The following is a 9534-nucleotide window of genomic DNA, read 5'->3' on the forward strand; positions in this document are numbered from 1 at the left end:
TGTGAATTAACTTTGGAGAGTAAGAGTAAAGTAGAAGGAAAAAAAAGAAAAAAGTCCAGGAGCAGTGGCTCACACCTGTAATCCTACCACTTTGGGAGGCCAAAGTGGGTGGATCACCTGAGGTCAGGAGTTCAAGACCAGCCTGGCCAACATGGTGAAACCCCATCTCTACTAAAAATACAAAAATTAGCTGGGCGTAGTGGCATGCTCCTGTAGTCCCAGCTACTTGGGAGGTTGAGGCAGAAGAGTCCCTTAAACCCGGGAGGCAGAGATTTGCAGTGAGCCAAGATAGCACCACTGCACTCTGACCTGGGTGACAGAGCGAGACTCTGTCTAAAAAGAAAAAGAAAAGAAAAGAAAAGAAAAATGTACATAGCAAATTTTTCTTTTCTTTTCTTTCCTTTTTCTTTTTGGAGATAGAGTCTTGCTGTGTTGCCCAGGCTGGAGTGCAGTGGCGCAATCTTGGCTCACTGCAAGCTCCACCTCCCGGGTTCATGCCATTCTCCTGCCTCTGCCTCCCGAGTAGCTGGGACCACAGGCACCCGCCACCATGCCTGGCTAATTTTTTTGTATTTTTAGTAGAGACAGGGGTCTTACCGTGTTAGCTGGGATGGTCTCGATCTCCTGACCTTGTGATCCACCCGCCTCAGCCTCCCAAAGTGCTGGGATTACAGGCGTGAGCCACCATGCCTGGCCCATAACAACTTTTTCATAACAGTCAAAAGGCAGGAACAACCAAAATATTCATCAACATGTCCATGAAACTGTGGTATATCAATTCAATGGAATGCTGTTTGTCAATAAAGAAGAATGAACTAACCATACATGCAGAAACACAAATAAGCCTCATAAACATTGCACTAAGTGAAATAAGCCAGATGCAAAGGTCACATATGGGATGATTCTATTCATATGAAATGTCCAGAAAGGACAAAACTATAGTGATAGAAAGTAGGGGCTGGGTGCAGTGGCTCACGCCTATAATCCTAGCACTTTGGGAGGCCAAGGTGGGCAGATCACCTGAGGTCAGGAGTTCAAGACCAGCCTGACCAACATGAAGAAACCCTGTCTCTACTAAAAATACAAAATTAGCCGGGTGTGGTGGCGCATGCCTGTAATCCCCAGCTACTCGGGAGGCTGAGGCAGGAGAATCGCTTGAACCCGGGAGGCAGAGGTTGTGATGGGCCAAGATCGAGCCACTGCACTCCAGTCTGGGTGACAGAACGAGACTCCATCTCAAAAAACAAAAAACAAACAAACAAAAAAAACGTAGGTCAGTGGTTACCAGGGACCACAGTTAGGAAGAGGAGACTAACTGCAAGGGGGAGTGAGGGAGCATTTGGGACAATGAAAATGCTCTGTGTCAGGATTGCAGCGGTCGTTACACCATTTAGAACATTTGTCAATGATCATAGAGGTAGGTAATTTACAACTCAATTTAAAAAGTTGTGAGGTAGGGAGGTAAGCGTTAGTAATGTGTGGGGATGTCTTCCCAGGAAAGAGCATTGCTTCCTATACCCACTGTCTTCTATGGCCAAGCCTGAGCTCACATGAGTGGGGTCTTGATCCCCCTGAAGATGACAGAATGGTATGAAGTTGAGGAAGAGGAGTAGCCCTGCAGCACCCACCTCGATGCTCACTCAGGAAGGCTCTGAGTGTACACAATGGAGGGAGGCCCAGGCTGCACTCAGGAGTCCACCAACCCAGCCTGAGGCAAGGGGCAAGATCCTTCCCCTCTATACATTCCTGTTTCCTCCTCTGTGAAATGAACATGGGGGCCGCATTGGATGAAATGGAAACTTCTTACAGTGTGTTCCATGGAACAGTGGTCTGCAAAATTCTCTGTGAAAAGGGTTCCTCATGCAAGGAAGTATATGAAACCTCCCTCTTGCTATTTCTTGAAGACTCACAATACACCACTTGCTAAAGGCACTGAGTAATGCCACAGAAAAGGAACCTGTTTCACTCTGATTAACCCTGATTTCTTCAAATCTGTTCCCATTTTCACAGAACACACAAACATCCCAGAAGGCCTAGGGCATGCCTTGGAGTCTGGATCTTAGGCTGGAGGGATTGGAATGGGCTTAGCCCCAACTCCTTCTGGGGCAAGCATTGCTCAGGGCTAGAAAGGGATAGGTTCTAAAACCCATGCCTCCAACCCCTACCCTGCCATCCCTTTACCCTTCCCCACTCTGCACTTTGCTTAATATCAACCAGCCATCAGCAGGATGGTGCAAGAGGCTCTAACTCAACCAGGACAGGAAGGAACCCAGGAACAATTCACCTACCAGAGGCCCAAGGATTGAGAAAGGCCAGGACTGAGCAACCATGGCACAGGTTCAGCTTGTGCAGGTCTCCAGCCCCTCCCAGCCCCCAGCACAGGGTGTTTCCTCTCCTTTGAGTCCGTTCTGTGCAGGGGCACAGCACCCAGCTATAAGTTGTAAGGAGGGCTCAGATGCTATCTAGGAACTCTGCCTTCCAGAAGGAGGACCCCAGGAAACCTCACAAGAAAACTTAGCCCTTTGAAATGAAATCCTCACCCTATTCCAGAACTTATGGCTCCCTGCTGCCCCAGTGGCCTCCATTCACTGCCCACTGGCTCTGAACTAACTCATCACCTCCACCTACTGGGGAATCACCTTCCACAGAACATTAACATTGGACACCCACTCAAAGCAGTGTTCAGGGCCGAGCGTTGTGGCTCACGCCTGTAATTCCAACACTTTGGGAGGCCGAGGCGGGTGGATCACAAGGTCAGGAGATCGAGACCATCCTAGTTAACATGGTGAAACCCTGTCTCTACTAAAAATAAAAAAAAAAAAAAAAAAAAAAAATCAGCCAGGCGTGGTGGCGGGGGCCTGTAGTCCCAGCTACTCGGGAGGCAGAGGCAGAATGGTGTGAACCCGAAGGCGGAGCTTGCAGTGAGCCGAGATCGTGCCACTGACTCCAGCCTGGGCAACGAGGCGAGACTCCATCTCAAAAAAAACAAAAACAAAAAACAGTGTTCATGACTGTAGCATCATACACTCAGTAGTGTGTGTCAATAAAGAGGAATGAACTAACCATACATGCAGAAACACAATTAGCACAGGGGTGGGGTGCAGGGGACACTGAGGATTCGCAACCCCTCGAATTTCTTTTTCTTTTTCTTTTTAAATATTGAGATGGAGTCTCGTTGTTAACCAGGCTGGTCTCAAACTCCTAGGCTCAAGTGATCCTCCTGCCTTAGCCTCCTAAAATGCTGGGATTAGAGGCATAAGCCACCACACCTGGCCAACCCCTCGAATTTCTCCGGTATATTTTATTTCAAACTTCCAAACACTATCTCTACTACTTGCTATGTTTTCTCTTGCTGATGCCTCTGTGTGGGAGACCGGCCACGGGCCATGACTCCCATTTTCTAGAGGGGTACAACTGAGACCAAGAGTCGTCAAGAGGCTGCCACAGGCCAGATGCAGTAGCTCACACCTGTAATCCCAGCACTTTGGGAAGGCCAGCGGGGTGGATCACTTGAGCTCAGGAGGTTGAGGCTTCAGTGAGCCAAGAGATTGTACCACTGCACTCCAGCCTCAGTGACAGAGTGAGATCCTGTCTCCAAAAAAAAAGAGGCTGTGACATAAGATACAGGGCCAGCTGAGACCAACAACACAGGTGTAAGGCTCCTGGCCCTGAGCATGTCCCACCTTGAAGAAGGCTCTGGAAACATCCCAGAAAGAGGGCTGTATTTGGTTTCTCACACATGTGCTAAGCTTTATTCTTTTCTACAAGCCACTCTCAATTCTTTCTCAAATAATGGTCTCCTGGGAAAATAGTGCCCTCTGGTGCCCTTCCTGGGTGCTACATCAATGCCCTCCAATGGGAAGAGTGGGATAAAAAGTCCTTCCCCAACCTTCTGGGAAGAGAAAAGAACCCTAGGAACCCATCTCACCACCCCAAACCATAATCCAGTCTATCTTCCATGGGGAAAAGCAGGGGAGGAATGATGGCTTCTCAGAGACTCTTTCTAAATCCACTGCCTTCAGGATAACATTCAAAGTCTTATTCTTTATTCACTCCACAAACATTTCTCCTTGCCGCCATGAGCCAGGCTCTACGCGACTGCTGGGAACAAGGGACCATAGTGCCCTGAAGGAGCTCCCAGCTCCTGCAGGAAGTCCAGGGCTGTCCTCTCCTGCTATGCCTGGATGCCTGCTTCCCACCTTCAGGGGCCAATGGGTTCCCTCCATCATGACCTCTCCACGGCATCATTTTTTTTTTTTTTTTAACTTTTTTAGGAGCAACTGGAAAGAGGAGGAAAATCTGAGAGTGGTGCTCTGAAAACCAATCAAAGCAAATGTTTCTAGGAGTGGCCAAGCACGCAATGAGGATAATAGGTGGCTGCTGGGTGGAGTAAAGTAAGGACTGCAAATTGGTCCCTATTCAGCAAAATGAAGGTCCCTGGAGAACTTGACAAAAGCCGTTTCCACCTGGGCATGGTGGCGCACGCCTGTAATCCCAGCACTTTGGGAGGCCAAGGTGGGCGGATCACTTGAGGTGGGGAGTTTGAGACCAGCCTGGCCAATACAGTGAAACTCCATCTCTACTAAAAATACAAAAATTAGCCAAGCGTGGTGGGGGGTGCCTGTAATCCCAGCTACTCGGGAGGCTGAGGCAGGAGACTCACTTGAACTTGGGAGGCGGAGGTTGCAGTGAATCGAGATTGCCACTACATTCCAGCCTGGGCGACAGTGAGATTCCATCTCAAAAAAAAAAAAAAAAAAAGCCGCTTCCATGGAGTGGGGAAAATCAATGTCTGATGAGAGTGAGTCCAGGAGAAAATGGGAGGAGAGAAATTAGAGACAACTTTTTTGAGGAGTGTTATACTGTGTTGTTGTTTTTTTTTTTTTTCCGACGGAGTTTCGCTCTTCTTGCCCAGGCTGGAGTGCAATGGCGCCATCTTGGCTCACCGCAACCTCCGCCTCCCAGGTTCAAGCAATTCTCCTGCCTCAGCCTCCCGAGTAGCTGGGATTACAGGCATGCACCACTATGCCCAGCTAATTTTGTATTTTTAGTAGAGACGGGGTTTCTCCATGTTGAGTCTGGTCTCAAACTCCTGACCTCAGGTGACCCGCCCAACTCGGCCTTCCAAAGTGCTGGGATTACAGGCATGAGTCATTGTGCCTGGCCAGGAGTTTTACTGTGAAGGGAAGAAATGAATATAGTTGGAGGGGAAAGTGGCATCAAGGAAAGACCTTTTGTCACTAATAATAAATATTTCATTGAAATACACTATTCATATGGAACAGCCAACAAATCTTGAGTGTGTAGCTCAGTGAATTTCCACAAGGTGAACACACTGAGGTAATCAGCACCCAGATCCAGAAACAGAAAGTGCCCAGGCGCAGTGGCTCACGCATATAATCCTAACACTTTAGGAGTCCCAGACGGAAGGATCGCTTGAGCTCGAGGGTTTGAGACCAGCCTGGGCATCACAATTAGACTCCCGTCTCTAAAATTAATTTTTTTTTCCCGAGACAGAGTCTTGCTGTGTTGCCCAGGCTGGAGTGCAATGGCATCATCTCAGCTCACTGTAACCTCTGCCTCCTGCGTTCAAGCGATTCTCCTGCCTCAGCCTCCCAAGTAGCTGGGATTACAGGCGTGCACCACCATGCCTGGCTAATTTTTTGTATTTTTAGTAGAGATGGAGTTTCACCATGTTGGCCACGCTAGTCTCGCACTCCTTAATTCATGATCCACCCACCTCGGCTTCCCAAGGTGCTGGGATTACAGGTGTGAGCCACCATGCCCGGCAAAATAAAATTTTTAATTAGCTAGGTTTACGGGTGCATGCCTGGTTCAGGCTACTCAGGAAGCTGAGGTGGGAGGATCACTTGAACCTGGAAGTTCTGTAGTGAGCCATGATCATGTCACTGCACTCCAGCCTGGGCCACAGAGCAAGACTCTGTCTCAAAAAGTGAAAAATGAATAAGAAACAGAATATGACCAGTTGCCAATATCCCCTTCATGGCCCCTTGCAATCACCACCATCTTTCTGAAAGGTAACTAGTACTATAACTAACTTTTTTTTTTTTTTTTTGAAACGGAGTCTCGCCCTGTCACCCAGGCTGGAGTGCAGTGGCTCAATCTTGGTTCACTGCAACCTCCACCTCCTGGGTTCAAGCAATTCTCATGCCTCAGCCTCTATAGTAGCTGGAATTACAGTTGTGTGCCACCACGCATGGCTAAATTTTGTGTATGTAGTGTGTGTGTATATATATGTGTGTGTATTATATATGTATATGCGCGCACACACGTGCGTGTGTGTGTGTGTGTGTGTGTGTATATATATATATATTTTTTTTTTAGTAGAGACGGGGTTTCACCATGTTGGCCAGGCTGGTCTCGAATTCCTGGCCTCAAGTGATCTGCCTGCCTCAGCCTCCCAAAGTGCTGGGATTACAGGTGTGAGCCAGACCTAAACAGCATGTTCTCTTCTGTGTCTTCCTTCTTATGTTTGACATTGATGTGAGATTCACTCCTACTGTGGGTAGTGCTTCTGTCCTTTTCATCACTGTATAAAATAACTTTGTTCTATTTACTGATTTAATTGTTAATGGGCATTAGGGTTGCTTTCTGTTTGGGGCTACAATGATTAACATGGCCATGAATATTTGTGCACGTGCATTTTGGCACATTTGAACTGTACTGTAGCTTCTGTGCCAACTTTTCCCTTCCCACAGCCTTCTGTGGCCACCTCCTCGCCTTCCCACAATTTCCATGGTTGCCCATGACCTCCTTCTGGCCACCTTCAGTGACTCTCCTCGGTGCACCTCTGAACTATGGACTCAGCTGCTCCCTTGTGGTTTCTTTCTCAGCCCCAGCTTTGTGGTCCTGTCCCACTACATGAAGTCCTCAATGCTAGTGCTCCCCAGATCCAGGGTCCTAAAAACCCTTTGTACATCCTCAGTGGGCATTACCATCTTCATGCTAATCAACACCAAATCTGTCTCCTGACTACACCCCCTAGCCAGGCCACCAGCACAAAACTGAGCTCATCAAATTCCTCCAAGAATTATGTCTCCAGTTGTTGAAATGTTACATCCACCCAGGTACTTGAATCATTACCTAAGAATCATTCTAGCCTCCTCCCTTCCCTCTAGCCCCCTACAATCTTAACTCTCAATTATCAAAATCTGATGAGATCTACCTCCTTCAGGGCTCCCAGGGTCATTCCTTTCCTTCGGTCTCTGAGCCCCCACCTTGCTTCAGAATCTCCCAGACTTTTGGGACAGCCAAAAGTCCTTGTTCCTCAGGCCTCTCCACTCTCCTCCACTGATCCACCCTAAAGCAAATCTGATCAGGTTATCACATACCCTCCACACCCTCCACTGTCCACAGGATAAGACCAAACTCTTCAGCAAAGTCCAATCCTTTCAAGAACTGTCCCTCACAGCCACTCCCATGTGCCCATTCTAGAACCGACTGGATCAACGCAGGAGTAGTTCCCGGCAAGTACAGAGCTCCTCCTCACCTCCTGGCTGCTGAGGACCCTTTCCTTAGAAAGCACTTCCCCCCAGCTCCAAGCTCCCCTTCTCCAGCAACCTTCACCTTCAGCTTTAATCTCCTTTGGGACGTGCCCCCCACCGTACTGCCTTCCCCAGTCTCCGCCCCTCCTCTAGGTGCCCACTGGCCCTCCATGAACCACAGCTATTGTCATGGTAATAATTTCATTATTAGAAGGAGCTTTATGCTCAGCGGACCAGAGCTCCCTGAGGGCAAGGGATTGTGGCATTATTTCAAGCACTGAATTTGTTCTAGTAATCCCTGAATAAACATATGTTGGATGAATGAATGCGGTAACAGGAATGTTGAGCCAAGTATTAAACCACACAAAACACAGGAGGAGAGGAAAGTATTCAGAGATACGACAGGGAGAACTATTTGAAACAGTTCACAGACCCTGTGAACTGTGCAGAGAGGCCTAAATAGCCTGGGGCTTCTGGAGGGAAGGGAGGTTCCTGGGTGGTGGAGCACTGGTGCACAGAAAAGCAGATGAATCCTGAGAGGGAGATTCCCCACTGTGAAGGGTCTGGTGTTGCGGCCAAAGGCTGGGGGCTTCCACCTGTCCATCATGGCTTTTCAAACTGTAGGGTTTTTTTTTTTTGGAGATAGGGGGCAGGAGGGTGTCTCACTTTGTTGCCCAGGCTGGTCTCAAATTCGTGGGCTCAGGCAATCGTCCCACTTCGCCCTCCCAAAGTGCTGGGATTATAGACGTGAACCACTATGCTCAGCAGTAGGTTGCAATTAAATCATGCACTTATGGCTCTCAAAATCATTCTAGGAACTGCCACAGGTGTAGGGGCTATAAAAGTAAATACGCCCACTTAGAAAATGGGGATAATTCTATGTCACAGAGTTGTAAAGATTAAATGAATTAATACAGATTAACACACTGGGAACAGCGTCAAGTGCATAAGCACTATGTAAACTTTAGCTATTATTTGCTATTATTGTATTTGCTGTTATTGCTCTCTAGGTGCTCCCAGGGGGCTAAGAAGTCGTGGGAAGAAAGAAATGATTCTAAGAGAATCCAGTAAGGGCTAGAATGGAAGTGAGCAAACAATGCTGAGGCCCACAGCACATGTTGTACTGCGGGGTTCAAATCCCATAAGGCCAGCAGCACCCGGGGTCTGTGAGCCCTCCAGAGTTGGGCCCTGGTGGTCCAGTCCAGTCCTGGGGGTCATTCCATTCCCTCCCTCATTATAAATTGGAGCCTGAAGGCCCGGGGCGGAAGAAAGGGGTCCACAACACTGCACGGTTAGAGGCCGAGCCAAGGCCGGATCCGGCCAGACCTCCACAGCTCTTCCTTAGCCTCCACATTCCCTCAGGGTGTGGGGCGCCAGGTTGGGGGCGAGGTAGTGGAGGCCCAACGGAGGCCGAAGCTAACTGGACGGCGCCTCGCGATGGGAACTACGCTTCCCAGCATGCGACGGGGCAAGGGGGCCTTTCAGCCGCGAGCAGTGTCTCGCAGGGTCTGCTGGGAGTTTTCATTGACCTCTGATCCCCCGCTCATTTTGATCCGCGCTAGTCCACTCTAGGCTCCGCCCCCTTCTGAGAGCGGATGACCTGGCAGAGTCCCGCGAGCCGCTTCCTTCTTCCCCTCTCATTGGCCCAGCCTAGCTGCCATTCGGTTGCGAGGAGGAGAAGTTGCTTACTGATTGGTGGATTCCGTTTGGCGCCAACTAGGAAAGGGGGGCGGGGCAGCAGCGGCCCCCACTGAGCTGCTATTACCGCGAAAGGCCAGATTGGCTGCGACAGCCTGGGTAAGAGGTGGAGGTCGGCTCGGTTTTCTGCTACCCAGAGCTGGGCAAGCGGGTGGGAGAACAGCGAAGACAGCTTGAGTCTGGGCCGTTGCCTCGAGGCTCTCGCCCGCCTTCTCTCGCTGACCCGCCGCGTTTGTTTGGATTTAATCTTCAGGTTGCCGGCGCCCGCCCGCCCGCTGGCCTCGCGGTGTGAGAGGGAAGCACCCGTGCCTGTGGCTGGCGCCTGGAGGGT

The sequence above is a fragment of the Mandrillus leucophaeus genome, unplaced genomic scaffold (genome assembly GCF_000951045.1).
Source record: "Mandrillus leucophaeus isolate KB7577 unplaced genomic scaffold, Mleu.le_1.0 Scaffold22, whole genome shotgun sequence".
Taxonomy (NCBI): Eukaryota; Metazoa; Chordata; class Mammalia; order Primates; family Cercopithecidae; genus Mandrillus; species Mandrillus leucophaeus.